General features: G+C 44.0%; 4 non-coding genes across 4 annotated transcripts; all 4 read right to left on the bottom strand.

The window, feature by feature from the left end:
• Window positions 1-264: 264 nt before the first annotated feature.
• trnav-uac (transfer RNA valine (anticodon UAC)) lies at window positions 265-337 on the bottom strand. The gene has a single exon. It is a non-coding gene; the product is annotated as a tRNA-Val (tRNA).
• A 3,407-nt stretch (window positions 338-3,744) lies between these two features.
• Window positions 3,745-3,817, bottom strand: trnav-uac (transfer RNA valine (anticodon UAC)). The gene has a single exon. It is a non-coding gene; the product is annotated as a tRNA-Val (tRNA).
• A 3,407-nt stretch (window positions 3,818-7,224) lies between these two features.
• On the bottom strand, window positions 7,225-7,297 carry trnav-aac (transfer RNA valine (anticodon AAC)). Its single transcript has one exon. It is a non-coding gene; the product is annotated as a tRNA-Val (tRNA).
• Window positions 7,298-10,680: 3,383 nt separating this feature from the next.
• Window positions 10,681-10,753, bottom strand: trnav-cac (transfer RNA valine (anticodon CAC)). Its single transcript has one exon. It is a non-coding gene; the product is annotated as a tRNA-Val (tRNA).
• Window positions 10,754-15,266: the final 4,513 nt, after the last annotated feature.

Raw genomic sequence — 15,266 nt, forward strand, 5'->3', positions numbered from 1 at the left:
TTGCCTCGTCTGAAATGAGACTTAGATCAGCTGTTACTCAGCAAGCTAGTGTTGCAGGTTTCTAATCTAATCTGAGCCAAATGAAGTGCAAGTGCTAGGTTTTGAGGAACTTTCTGCAGCATCAGGACAAGAAAGAGGAGCGATTGCAAGGCATTGTGCACACAATGTGCAAGAGAAATAGGACTTTGAGAAATTGTGTTGTGTTAATGGGGAATGTCAATGATTGCATCCATCGTGGTCAGACGTTTGGGTTTGTTTCGAAAACGTTTCTGCCCAGTTTCGAACTGGGGACCTTTTGCGTGTAAGACAAACGTGATCACCACTACACTACAGAAACTCAGCACGATTGCAGTGCTGAGGAAGCTGCCAGTATTGTTAAACTATACAGTCATGATCTATTTGTGGTGCTTGTTTCATTGAAATGCAATTCCACTGTGACATTTCGCAAGGCTGCAGAGGTATTGACCCAGCAATGGACGCTCAGCAGTGCACAACACATTGCCAGGCCATTCAGGCCATCGTACCATTGCCACTTTTTTCAAAGACTTGCCAGTTGGGCCCACTTCCTTCGCTCTGCTTTTGTTTGCCTCTCCTTTCATGCAATTATCCAATTCCCTTTTTTGTAAACTCTCACTTAAGAAACTAAGTTTGGAAGAGGTGCAGCAGCTGCTGCAGTGTCAATGCACAGTGTGCCATCATTGACAAGATTCCCTTCCCCAACCACTCCAAGACATCCACTTGGGATTCTTGCCAAGTTCTGGATTTCATTTCTCATTATTTACTGATTGCACTGACACATATTTGTGCTTTTAAACTCTTTATTTTTATCAAATGCGTCCTTATTTTGCTGATTTGCAACATACAATGTGATTACCCGAGCAGTAGAATGCGTAACAGAGGCAGTTAAATAATGGGGGCGAAGCTTCGCTACAGCTATATAATGTCCTGGTTAGACCCCACCTGGAGTACTCTGCATAGTTCTGGGCATTCCACTTTATAAAGTATACAAATTGGCCTTGGTATACAGGGCAGTTCAGATCCAGCAGAATGTTTTCAGAGTTCAAATGGTTAGATTAGGAAGCCATGTCCCCGCTTCCACAGAGACAGCTGTTGGTTTCCACCTGGTGCCTCACTTGCTTCTGAATTTCAAGGTGTAGAATGAAATCAAGCAACGTAACCCAAGTTTGCAATGCATTCCATGCAATCATCAACCACATCATTCCCGTCTTCCTCACCTTAGCTGCACAGCCCTCTAAACGTTGCAATCCACGTCACACAGGATTTGTTCCAGGATTAAACTTTCAGTAGGATTATATTAATATCTGTGCCCGCATCTTGAAATGAGATTCTCAGCGATATCCAACACAAATTGAATTGTATAGATGACAGGCAAATACAGGAAAACAGGTCAGTATGCAACACAATCCCATGGTGCCTATTTTCAGATGCACAATATTCATCTTTTCCAGCAAATGAAAGAATTTTTCAGTGAATCATTTGTAAAGTCAGTGTTAATGCCATTTGTGCCTTTCTTTCTTCTCGTTTTGCAACATACTGGCGCCTAAATCCAATTAATGTATATTCATGTTTATTGGGGAGACCAAACGCAGACTGGGTGATCGCTTTGCGGAACACGTCCGCTCAGTCCGCAAGCTGGACCCTGAGCTTCTGGTTGCTTGCCATTTCAAGACTCCCCGCTGCTCTCATGCTTACATCTCTATCCTGGGCTTGCTGCAGTGTTCCAGTGAACAACAACGCAAGCTCGAAAAACAGCATCTCGTTGACCGATTAGTTTAGTTTCGTGATGCAGCACTGAAACAGGCCCTTCGGCCCACCGAGTCTGTGCCGACCATCGACCACCCATTTATACTAATCCTACACGAATTCCATATTCCTACCACATCCCCACCTTCCCTATATTTCCCTACCACCTACCTTTACTCGGGGCAATTGGGAATGGCCAATTAACCTATCAACCAGCAAGTCTTTGGCATGTGGGAGGAAACCGGAGCACCCGGAGGAATCCCACGCAGACACAGGGAGAACTTGCAAACACCACACAGGCAGTGCCCAGAATTGAAACCGGGTCGCTGGAGCTGTGAGGCTGCGGTGCTAACCATTGCACACGAGAGCGTGCCGGACTGAACATTGAGATCAATAATTTCAGATCATGACGGGCCCCCCATTTTACTTTCACTTTTTGTTATTTTTCTTTTTTACATTTTTTACATTTTTTTGTATGTTTATTTTATTTCATCTTCGTTTGTTCAGTTTACTTACCCACTGTTTTGTTTTCATGTTTGTACTTGCTGCTGTTCAATTTTCAATCCGTTAACAGTCCTATCTGTAATAATGCTTTGTCTTTCAACACACCATTAACATATTGTTTGCCTTTGCTCCATGACCTTCTGGTCAGCTATTCTGTGGCCTTGCCCAATCTGCACCTTCTCCTTTGTTATCTCTTGCTCCACCCCCGCTTTACTTGCTTCTAACCTTTGACTTTTCTAATATTTGCCAGTTCTGAAGAAGGGTCACTGAGCCGAAATGTTAACTCTGCTTCTCTCTCCACAGATGCTGCCAGACCTGCTGAGTAATTCCAGAATTTCTTGCTTTTATTTCAGATTTCCAGCATCCACAGTATTTTGCTTTTATTCATGTATATTCTTCCTCAGTTCAATATGAAGGAGCGGGTTGATATTGAGCGGAGCCGCAGTGCATCTCATTTTCAACGCCACCTTGTTAGTTTTCCTGTTACTCGCCGAATGAAGAACAATACAAAGTGATAATTTGGCACGTCTGCCTGTTTCCTTAGCTTCAGTTACAGAATCAGCTGTGTCCGTCTTTAAGGGAGGCAAAGTACTCTTCGAGCTCTGCGTGACGCTGAATAGTTATGTTAATCTGCATCAATAAACCCAGGTATGTCTCTGTTACTGACTGAACAAAACGCTAATAGGTCTGTGAGCGAATGTCATAACTTAAATAACTTTTTCCCCTCTGCGTGTCATGAACCTTTACCCCTTGTCATAATTGCGGCTGCATGTTAAGAGCTGCGTTTTCAAGGTGCTTAAGACACCAAGAATCTGCCGCAGCAGTGGTTAAATTGAAAAGGATTTTTGCTCCTTTTACCCAAAAAGAAATGTTCAGGAGGAGCATTTTCCCCAAACTTGTTTCCACCGGAGATTCATCATTGCAACTCAAAGAAAGTTTCAGTCACTTGGGTGTTCTGTTCGAGCTGCTCGGAGGTTTAGTGGCCCGGATATCATGTGCCTACGTTTTGCTGAGCCTGTGCTTGGTTTCTGGGGAGATTTTGCCCGGGTTGTACTATTTTACCTCCCTGAGATGGCCAGTAACCTGTTGATTGAGGCAGCAGACCCCTCTTGCTGCTAGCAGCGAGTAATTGGACAGTGCGGGTTAAAATATTGCGGCGTGCCCCTGTCTCAACGAATGTGGAGCTGGCGAAAGTGAATTGCTGATGTGCTTTTGCCTCGTCTGAAATGAGACTTAGATCAGCTGTTACTCAGCAAGCTAGTGTTGCAGGTTTCTAATCTAATCTGAGCCAAATGAAGTGCAAGTGCTAGGTTTTGAGGAACTTTCTGCAGCATCAGGACAAGAAAGAGGAGCGATTGCAAGGCATTGTGCACACAATGTGCAAGAGAAATAGGACTTTGAGAAATTGTGTTGTGTTAATGGGGAATGTCAATGATTGCATCCATCGTGGTCAGACGTTTGGGTTTGTTTCGAAAACGTTTCTGCCCAGTTTCGAACTGGGGACCTTTTGCGTGTAAGACAAACGTGATCACCACTACACTACAGAAACTCAGCACGATTGTAGTGCTGAGGAAGCTGCCAGTATTGTTAAACTATACAGTCATGATCTATTTGTGGTGCTTGTTTCATTGAAATGCAATTCCACTGTGACATTTCGCAAGGCTGCAGAGGTATTGACCCAGCAATGGACGCTCAGCAGTGCACAACACATTGCCAGGCCATTCAGGCCATCGTACCATTGCCACTTTTTTCAAAGACTTGCCAGTTGGGCCCACTTCCTTCGCTCTGCTTTTGTTTGCCTCTCCTTTCATGCAATTATCCAATTCCCTTTTTTGTAAACTCTCACTTAAGAAACTAAGTTTGGAAGAGGTGCAGCAGCTGCTGCAGTGTCAATGCACAGTGTGCCATCATTGACAAGATTCCCTTCCCCAACCACTCCAAGACATCCACTTGGGATTCTTGCCAAGTTCTGGGTTTCATTTCTCATTATTTACTGATTGCACTGATACATATTTGTGCTTTTAAACTCTTTATTTTTATCAAATGCGTCCTTATTTTGCTGATTTGCAACATACAATGTGATTACCCGAGCAGTAGAATGCGTAACAGAGGCAGTTAAATAATGGGGGCAAAGCTTCGCTACAGCTATATAATGTCCTGGTTAGACCCCACCTGGAGTGCTCTGCATAGTTCTGGGCATTCCACTTTATAAAGTATACAAATTGGCCTTGGTATACAGGGCAGTTCAGATCCAGCAGAATGTTTTCAGAGTTCAAATGGTTAGATTAGGAAGCCATGTCCCCGCTTCCACAGAGACAGCTGTTGGTTTCCACCTGGTGCCTCACTTGCTTCTGAATTTCAAGGTGTAGAATGAAATCAAGCAACGTAACCCAAGTTTGCAATGCATTCCATGCAATCATCAACCACATCATTCCCGTCTTCCTCACCTTAGCTGCACAGCCCTCTAAACGTTGCAATCCACGTCACACAGGATTTGTTCCAGGATTAAACTTTCAGTAGGATTATATTAATATCTGTGCCCGCATCTTGAAATGAGATTCTCAGCGATATCCAACACAAATTGAATTGTATAGATGACAGGCAAATACAGGAAAACAGGTCAGTATGCAACACAATCCCATGGTGCCTATTTTCAGATGCACAATATTCATCTTTTCCAGCAAATGAAAGAATTTTTCAGTGAATCATTTGTAAAGTCAGTGTTAATGCCATTTGTGCCTTTCTTTCTTCTCGTTTTGCAACATACTGGCGCCTAAATCCAATTAATGTATATTCATGTTTATTGGGGAGACCAAACGCAGACTGGGTGATCGCTTTGCGGAACACGTCCGCTCAGTCCGCAAGCTGGACCCTGAGCTTCTGGTTGCTTGCCATTTCAAGACTCCCCGCTGCTCTCATGCTTACATCTCTATCCTGGGCTTGCTGCAGTGTTCCAGTGAACAACAACGCAAGCTCGAAAAACAGCATCTCGTTGACCGATTAGTTTAGTTTCGTGATGCAGCACTGAAACAGGCCCTTCGGCCCACCGAGTCTGTGCCGACCATCGACCACCCATTTATACTAATCCTACACGAATTCCATATTCCTACCACATCCCCACCTTCCCTATATTTCCCTACCACCTACCTTTACTAGGGGCAATTGGGAATGGCCAATTAACCTATCAACCAGCAAGTCTTTGGCATGTGGGAGGAAACCGGAGCACCCGGAGGAATCCCACGCAGACACAGGGAGAACTTGCAAACACCACACAGGCAGTGCCCAGAATTGAAACCGGGTCGCTGGAGCTGTGAGGCTGCGGTGCTAACCATTGCACACGAGAGCGTGCCGGACTGAACATTGAGATCAATAATTTCAGATCATGACGGGCCCCCCATTTTACTTTCACTTTTTGTTATTTTTCTTTTTTACATTTTTTACATTTTTTTGTATGTTTATTTTATTTCATCTTCGTTTGTTCAGTTTACTTACCCACTGTTTTGTTTTCATGTTTGTACTTGCTGCTGTTCAATTTTCAATCCGTTAACAGTCCTATCTGTAATAATGCTTTGTCTTTCAACACACCATTAACATATTGTTTGCCTTTGCTCCATGACCTTCTGGTCAGCTATTCTGTGGCCTTGCCCAATCTGCACCTTCTCCTTTGTTATCTCTTGCTCCACCCCCGCTTTACTTGCTTCTAACCTTTGACTTTTCTAATATTTGCCAGTTCTGAAGAAGGGTCACTGAGCCGAAATGTTAACTCTGCTTCTCTCTCCACAGATGCTGCCAGACCTGCTGAGTAATTCCAGAATTTCTTGCTTTTATTTCAGATTTCCAGCATCCACAGTATTTTGCTTTTATTCATGTATATTCTTCCTCAGTTCAATATGAAGGAGCGGGTTGATATTGAGCGGAGCCGCAGTGCATCTCATTTTCAACGCCACCTTGTTAGTTTTCCTGTTACTCGCCGAATGAAGAACAATACAAAGTGATAATTTGGCACGTCTGCCTGTTTCCTTAGCTTCAGTTACAGAATCAGCTGTGTCTGTCTTTAAGGGAGGCAAAGTACTCTTCGAGCTCTGCGTGACGCTGAATAGTTATGTTAATCTGCATCAATAAACCCAGGTATGTCTCTGTTACTGACTGAACAAAACGCTAATAAGTCTGTGAGCGACTGTCATAACTTAAATAACTTTTTCCCCTCTGCGTGTCATGAACCTTTACCCCTTGTCATAATTGCGGCTGCATGTTAAGAGCTGCGTTTTCAAGGTGCTTAAGACACCAAGAATCTGCCGCAGCAGTGGTTAAATTGAAAAGGATTTTTGCCCCTTTTACCCAAAAAGAAATGTTCAGGAGGAGCATTTTCCCCAAACTTGTTTCCACCGGAGATTCACCATTGCAACTCAAAGAAAGTTTCAGTCACTTGGGTGTTCTGTTCGAGCTGCTCGGAGGTTTAGTGGCCCGGATATCATGTGCCTACGTTTTGCTGAGCCTGTGCTTGGTTTCTGGGGAGATTTGGCCCGGGTTGTGCTATTTTACCTCCCTGAGATGGCCAGTAACCTGTTGATTGAGGCAGCAGACCCCTCTTGCTGCTAGCAGCGAGTAATTGGACAGTGCGGGTCAAAATATTGCGGCGTGCCCCTGTCTCAACGAATGTGGAGCTGGCGAAAGTGAATTGCTGATGTGGTTTTGCCTCGTCTGAAATGAGACTTAGATCAGCTGTTACTCAGCAAGCTGGTGTTGCAGGTTTCTTTTCTAATCTGAGCCAAATGAAGTGCAGGTGCTAGGTTTTGAGGAACTTTCTGCAGCATCAGGACTAGAAAGAGGAGCGATTGCAAGACATTGTGCACACAATGTGCAAGAGAAATAGGACTTTGAGAAATTGTGTTGTGTTAATGGGGAATGTCAATGATTGCATCTTTCGTGGTCAGACGTTTGGGTTTGTTTCGAAAATGTTTCTGCCCAGTTTCGAACTGGGGACCTTTTGCGTGTTAGACAAACGTGATCACCACTACACTACAGAAACTCAGCACATTTGCACAGCTGAGGAAGTCATGATCTATTTGTGGTGCTTGTTTCATTGAAATGCAATTCCACTGTGACATTTCGCAAGGCTGCAGAGGTATTGACCCAGCAATGGACGCTCAGCAGTGCACAACACATTGCCAGGCCATTCAGGAAATCGTACCATTGCCAGTTTTTTCAAAGACTTGCCAGTTGGGCCCACTTCCTTCGCTCTGCTTTTGTTTGCCTCTCCTTTCATGCAATTATCCAATTCCCTTTTTTGTCAACTCTCACTTCAGAAACTAAGTTTGTAAGAGGTGGAGCAGCTGCTGCAGTGTCAATGCACAGTGTGCCATCATTGACAAAGATTCCCTTCCCCAACCACTCCAAGACATCCACTTGGGATTCTTGCCAAGTTCTGGATTTCATTTCTCATTATTTACTGATTGCACTGACACATATTTGTGCTTTTAAACTCTTTATTTTTATCAAATGCGTCCTTATTTTGCTGATTTGCAACATACAATGTGATTACCCGAGCAGTAGAATGCGTCACAGAGGCAGTTAAATAATGGGGGCGAAGCTTCGCTACAGCTATATAATGTCCTGGTTAGACCCCACCTGGAGTACTCTGCATAGTTCTGGGCATTCCACTTTATAAAGTAGACAAATTGGCCTTGGTATACAGGGCAGTTCAGATCCAGCAGAATGTTTTCAGAGTTCAAATGGTTAGATTAGGAAGCCATGTCCCCGCTTCCACAGAGACAGCTGTTGGTTTCCACCTGGTGCCTCACTTGCTTCTGAATTTCAAGGTGTAGAATGAAATCAAGCAACGTAACCCAAGTTTGCAATGCATTCCATGCAATCATCAACCACATCATTCCCGTCTTCCTCACCTTAGCTGCACAGCCCTCTAAACGTTGCAATCCACGTCACACAGGATTTGTTCCAGGATTAAACTTTCAGTAGGATTATATTAATATCTGTGCCCGCATCTTGAAATGAGATTCTCAGCGATATCCAACACAAATTGAATTGTATAGATGACAGGCAAATACAGGAAAACAGGTCAGTATGCAACACAATCCCATGGTGCCTATTTTCAGATGCACAATATTCATCTTTTCCAGCAAATGAAAGAATTTTTCAGTGAATCATTTGTAAAGTCAGTGTTAATGGCATTTGTGCCTTTCTTTCTTCTCGTTTTGCAACATACTGGCGCCTAAATCCAATTAATGTATATTCATGTTTATTGGGGAGACCAAACGCAGACTGGGTGATCGCTTTGCGGAACCCGTCCGCTCAGTCCGCAAGCAGGACCCTGAGCTTCTGGTTGCTTGCCATTTCAAGACTCCCCGCTGCTCTCATGCTTACATCTCTATCCTGGGCTTGCTGCAGTGTTCCAGTGAACAACAACGCAAGCTTGAAAAACAGCATCTCGTTGACCGATTAGTTTAGTTTCGTGATGCAGCACTGAAACAGGCCCTTCGGCCCACCGAGTCTGTGCCGACCATCGACCACCCATTTATACTAATCCTACACGAATTCCATATTCCTACCACATCCCTACCTTCCCTATATTTCCCTACCACCTACCTTTACTAGGGGCAATTGGGAATGGCCAATTAACCTATCAACCAGCAAGTCTTTGGCATGTGGGAGGAAACCGGAGCACCCGGAGGAATCCCACGCAGACACAGGGAGAACTTGCAAACACCACACAGGCAGTGCCCAGAATTGAAACCGGGTCGCTGGAGCTGTGAGGCTGCGGTGCTAACCATTGCACACGAGAGCGTGCCGGACTGAACATTGAGTTCAATAATTTCAGATCATGACGGGCCCCCCATTTTACTTTCCCTTTTTGTTATTTTTCTTTTTTACATTTTTTACATTTTTTTGTATGTTTATTTTATTTCATCTTAGTTTGTTCAGTTTACTTGCCCACTGTTTTGTTTTCATGTTTGTACTTGCTGCTGTTCAATTTTCAGTCCGTTAACAGTCCTATCTGTACGAATGCTTTGTCTTTCAACACACCATTAACATATTGTTTGCCTTTGCTCCATGACCTTCTGGTCAGCTATTCTGTGGCCTTGCCCAATCTGCACCTTCTCCTTTGTTATCTCTTGCTCCACCCCCGCTTTACTTGCTTCTAACCTTTGACTTTTCTAATATTTGCCAGTTCTGAAGAAGGGTCACTGAGCCGAAATGTTAACTCTGCTTCTCTCTCCACAGATGCTGCCAGACCTGCTGAGTATTTCCAGAATTTCTTGTTTTTATTTCAGATTTCCAGCATCCACAGTATTTTCCTTTTATTCATGTATATTCTTCCTCAGTTCAATATGAAGGTGCGGGTTGATATTGAGCGGAGCCGCAGTGCATCTCATTTTCAACGCCACCTTGTTAGTTTTCCTGTTACTCGCCGAATGAAGAACAATACAAAGTGATAATTTGGCACGTCTGCCTGTTTCCTTAGCTTCAGTTACAGAATCAGCTGTGTCCGTCTTTAAGGGAGGCAAAGTACTCTTCGAGCTCTGCGTGACGCTGAATAGTTATGTTAATCTGCATCAATAAACCCAGGTATGTCTCTGTTACTGACTGAACAAAACGCTAATAAGTCTGTGAGCGACTGTCATAACTTAAATAACTTTTTCCCCTCTGCGTGTCATGAACCTTTACCCCTTGTCATAATTGCGGCTGCATGTTAAGAGCTGCGTTTTCAAGGTGCTTAAGACACCAAGAATCTGCCGCAGCAGTGGTTAAATTGAAAAGGATTTTTGCTCCTTTTACCCAAAAAGAAATGTTCAGGAAGAGCATTTTCCCCAAACTTGTTTCCACCGGAGATTCATCATTGCAACTCAAAGGAAGTTTCAGTCACTTGGGTGTTCTGTTCGAGCTGCTCGGAGGTTTAGTGGCCCGGATATCATGTGCCTACGTTTTGCTGAGCCTGTGCTTGGTTTCTGGGGAGATTTGGCCCGGGTTGTGCTATTTTACCTCCCTGAGATGGCCAGTAACCTGTTGATTGAGGCAGCAGACCCCTCTTGCTGCTAGCAGCGAGTAATTGGACAGTGCGGGTCAAAATATTGCGGCGTGCCCCTGTCTCAACGAATGTGGAGCTGGCGAAAGTGAATTGCTGATGTGGTTTGGCCTCGTCTGAAATGAGACTTAGATCAGCTGTTACTCAGCAAGCTAGTGTTGCAGGTTTCTATTCTAATCTGAGCCAAATGAAGTGCAAGTGCTAGGTTTTGAGGAACTTTCTGCAGCATCAGGACTAGAAAGAGGAGCGATTGCAAGGCATTGTGCACACAATGTGCAAGAGAAATAGGACTTTGAGAAATTGTGTTGTGTGAATGGGGAATGTCAATGATTGCATCTTTCGTGGTCAGACGTTTGGCTTTGTTTCGAAAATGTTTCTGCCCAGTTTCGAACTGGGGACCTTTTGCGTGTGAGACAAACGTGATCACCACTACACTACAGAAACTCAGCACGGTTGCAGGGCTGAGGAAGCTGCAAGTATTGTTAAACTATACAGTCATGATCTATTAGTGGTGCTTGTTTCATTGAAATGCAATTCCACTGTGACATTTTGCAAGGCTGCAGAGGTATTGACCCAGCAATGGACGCTCAGCAGTGCACAACACATTGCCAGGCCATTCAGGCCATCGTACCATTGCCACTTTTTTCAAAGACTTGCCAGTTGGGCCCACTTCCTTCGCTCTGCTTTTGTTTGCCTCTCCTTTCATGCAATTATCCAATTCCCTTTTTTGTCAACTCTCACTTATGAAACTAAGTTTGGAAGAGGTGCAGCAGCTGCTGCAGTGTCAATGCACAGTGTGCCATCATTGACAAGATTCCCTTCCCCAACCACTCCAAGACATCCACTTGGGATTCTTGCCAAGTTCTGGATTTCATTTCTCATTATTTACTGATTGCACTGACACATATTTGTGCTTTTAAACTCTTTATTTTTATCAAATGCGTCCTTATTTTGCTGATTTGCAACATACAATGTGATTACCCGAGCAGTAGAATGCGTAACAGAGGCAGTTAAATAATGGGGGCGAAGCTTCGCTACAGCTATATAATGTCCTGGTTATACCCCACCTGGAGTACTCTGCATAGTTCTGGGCATTCCACTTTATAAAGTATACAAATTGGCCTTGGTATACAGGGCAGTTCAGATCCAGCAGAATGTTTTCAGAGTTCAAATGGTTAGATTAGGAAGCCATGTCCCCGCTTCCACAGAGACAGCTGTTGGTTTCCACCTGGTGCCTCACTTGCTTCTGAATTTCAAGGTGAAGAATGAAATCAAGCAACGTAACCCAAGTTTGCAATGCATTCCATGCAATCATCAACCACATCATTCCCGTCTTCCTCACCTTAGCTGAACAGCCCTCTAAACGTTGCAATCCACGTCACACAGGATTTGTTCCAGGATTAAACTTTCAGTAGGATTATATTAATATCTGTGCCCGCATCTTGAAATGAGATTCTCAGCGATATCCAACACAAATTGAATTGTATAGATGACAGGCAAATACAGGAAAACAGGTCAGTATGCAACACAATCCCATGGTGCCTATTTTCAGATGCACAATATTCATCTTTTCCAGCAAATGAAAGAATTTTTCAGTGAATCATTTGTAAAGTCAGTGTTAATGGCATTTGTGCCTTTCTTTCTTCTCGTTTTGCAACATACTGGCGCCTAAATCCAATTAATGTATATTCATGTTTATTGGGGAGACCAAACGCAGACTGGGTGATCGCTTTGCGGAACACGTCCGCTCAGTCCGCAAGCAGGACCCTGAGCTTCTGGTTGCGTGCCATTTCAAGACTCCCCGCTGCTCTCATGCTTACATCTTTATCCTGGGCTTGCTGCAGTGTTCCAGTGAACAACAACGCAAGCTCGAAAAACAGCATCTCGTTGACCGATTAGTTTAGTTTCGTGATGCAGCACTGAAACAGGCCCTTCGGCCCACCGAGTCTGTGCCGACCATCGACCACCCATTTATACTAATCCTACACGAATTCCATATTCCTACCACATCCCCACCTTCCCTATATTTCCCTACCACCTACCTTTACTAGGGGCAATTGGGAATGGCCAATTAACCTATCAACCAGCAAGTCTTTGGCATGTGGGAGGAAACCGGAGCACCCGGAGGAATCCCACGCAGACACAGGGAGAACTTGCAAACACCACACAGGCAGTGCCCAGAATTGAAACCGGGTCGCTGGAGCTGTGAGGCTGCGGTGTTAACCATTGCACACGAGAGCGTGCCGGACTGAACATTGAGTTCAATAATTTCAGATCATGACGGGCCCCCCATTTTACTTTCACTTTTTGTTATTTTTCTTTTTTACATTTTTTACATTTTTTTGTATGTTTATTTTATTTCATCTTAGTTTGTTCAGTTTACTTACCCACTGTTTTGTTTTCATGTTTGTACTTGCTGCTGTTCAATTTTCAGTCCATTAACAGTCCTATCTGTACGAATGCTTTGTCTTTCAACACAGCATTAACATATTGTTTGCCTTTGCTCCATGACCTTCTGGTCAGCTATTCTGTGGCCTTGCCCAATCTGCACCTTCTCCTTTGTTATCTCTTGCTCCACCCCCGCTTTACTTGCTTCTAACCTTTGACTTTTCTAATATTTGCCAGTTCTGAAGAAGGGTCACTGAGCCGAAATGTTAACTCTGCTTCTCTCTCCACAGATGCTGCCAGACATGCTGAGTATTTCCAGAATTTCTTGTTTTTATTTCAGATTTCCAGCATCCACAGTATTTTGCTTTTATTCATGTATATTCTTCCTCAGTTCAATATGAAGGAGCGGGTTGATATTGAGCGGAGCCGCAGTGCATCTCATTTTCAACGCCACATTGTTAGTTTTCCTGTTACTCGCCGAATGAAGAACAATACAAAGTGATAATCTGGCACGTCTGCCTGTTTCCTTAGCTTCAGTTACAGAATCAGCTGTGTCCGTCTTTAAGGGAGGCAAAGTACTCTTCGAGCTCTGCGTGACGCTGAATAGTTATGTAAATCTGCATCAATAAACCCAGGTATGTCTCTGTTACTGACTGAACAAAACGCTAATAAGTCTGTGAGCGACTGTCATAACTTCATAACTTTTTCCCCTCTGCGTGTCATGAACCTTTACCCCTTGTCATAATTGCGGCTGCATGTTAAGAGCTGCGTTTTCAAGGTGCTTAAGACACCAAGAATCTGCCGCAGCAGTGGTTAAATTGAAAAGGATTTTTGCCCCTTTTACCCAAAAAGAAATGTTCAGGAGGAGCATTTTCCCCAAACTTGTTTCCACCGGAGATTCATCATTGCAACTCAAAGAAAGTTTCAGTCACTTGGGTGTTCTGTCCGAGCTGCTCGGAGGTTTAGTGGCCCGGATATCATGTGCCTACGTTTTGCTGAGCCTGTGCTTGGTTTCTGGGGAGATTTGGCCCGGGTTGTGCTATTTTACCTCCCTGAGATGGCCAGTAACCTGTTGATTGAGGCAGCAGACCCCTCTTGCTGCCAGAAGCGAGTAATTGGACAGTGCGGGTCAAAATATTGCGGCGTGCCCCTGTCTCAACGAATGTGGAGCTGGCGAAAGTGAATTGCTGATGTGGTTTTGCCTCGTCTGAAATGAGACTTAGATCAGCTGTTACTCAGCAAGCTAGTGTTGCAGGTTTCTCTTCTAATCTGAGCCAAATGAAGTGCAAGTGCTAGGTTTTGAGGAACTTTCTGCAGCATCAGGACTAGAAAGAGGAGCGATTGCAAGGCATTGTGCACACAATGTGCAAGAGAAATAGGACTTTGAGAAATTGTGTTGTGTTAATGGGGAATGTCAATGATTGCATCTATCGTGGTCAGAAGTTTGGGTTTGTTTCGAAAATTTTTCTGCCCAGTTTCGAACTGGGGACCTATTGCGTGTTAGACAAACGTGATCACCACTGCACTACAGAAACTCAGCACGGTTGCAAAGCTGAGGAAGCTGCAAGTATTGTTAAACTATACAGTCATGATCTATTTGTGGTGCTTGTTTCATTGAAATGCAATTCCACTGTGACATTTTGCAAGGCTGCAGAGGTATTGACCCAGCAATGGACGCTCAGCAGTGCACAACACATTGCCAGGCCATTCAGGCCATCGTACCATTGCCAGTTTTTTCAAAGACTTGCCAGTTGGGCCCATTTCCTTCGCTCTGCTTTTGTTTGCCTCTCCTTTCATGCAATTATCCAATTCCCTTTTTTGTCAACTCTCACTTAAGAAACTAAGTTTGGAAGAGGTGGAGCAGCTGCTGCAGTGTCAATGCACAGTGTGCCATCATTGACAAAGATTCCCTTCCCCAACCAAACCAAGACATCCACTTGGGATTCTTGCCAAGTTCTGGATTTCATTTCTCAATATTTACTGATTGCACTGACACATATTTGTGCTTTTAAACTCTTTATTTTTATCAAATGCGTCCTTATTTTGCTGATTTGCAACATACAATGTGATTACCCGAGCAGTAGAATGCGTAACAGAGGCAGTTAAATAATGGGGGCGAAGCGTCGCTACTGCTACATAATGTCCTGGTTAGACTCCACCTGGAGTACTCTGCATAGTTCTGGGCATTCCACTTTATAAAGTATACAAATTGGCCTTGGTATACAGGGCAGTTCAGATCCAGCAGAATGTTTTCAGAGTTCAAATGGTTAGATTCGGAGGCCATGTCCCCGTTTCCACAGAGACAGCTGTTGGTTTCCACCTGGTGCCTCACTTACTTCTGAATTTCAAGGTGTAGAATGAAATCAAGCAACGTAACCCAAGTTTGCAATGCATTCCATGCAATCATCAACCACATCATTCCCGTCTTCCTCACCTTAGCTGCACAGCCCTCTAAACGTTGCAATCCACGTCACACAGGATTTGTTCCAGGATTAAACTTTCAGTAGGATTATATTAATATCTGTGCCCGCATCTTGAAATGAGATTCTCAGCGATATCCAACACAAAT

The sequence above is a fragment of the Heterodontus francisci genome, chromosome 22 (assembly GCF_036365525.1).
Source record: "Heterodontus francisci isolate sHetFra1 chromosome 22, sHetFra1.hap1, whole genome shotgun sequence".
NCBI classification, from domain to species: domain Eukaryota; kingdom Metazoa; phylum Chordata; class Chondrichthyes; order Heterodontiformes; family Heterodontidae; genus Heterodontus; species Heterodontus francisci.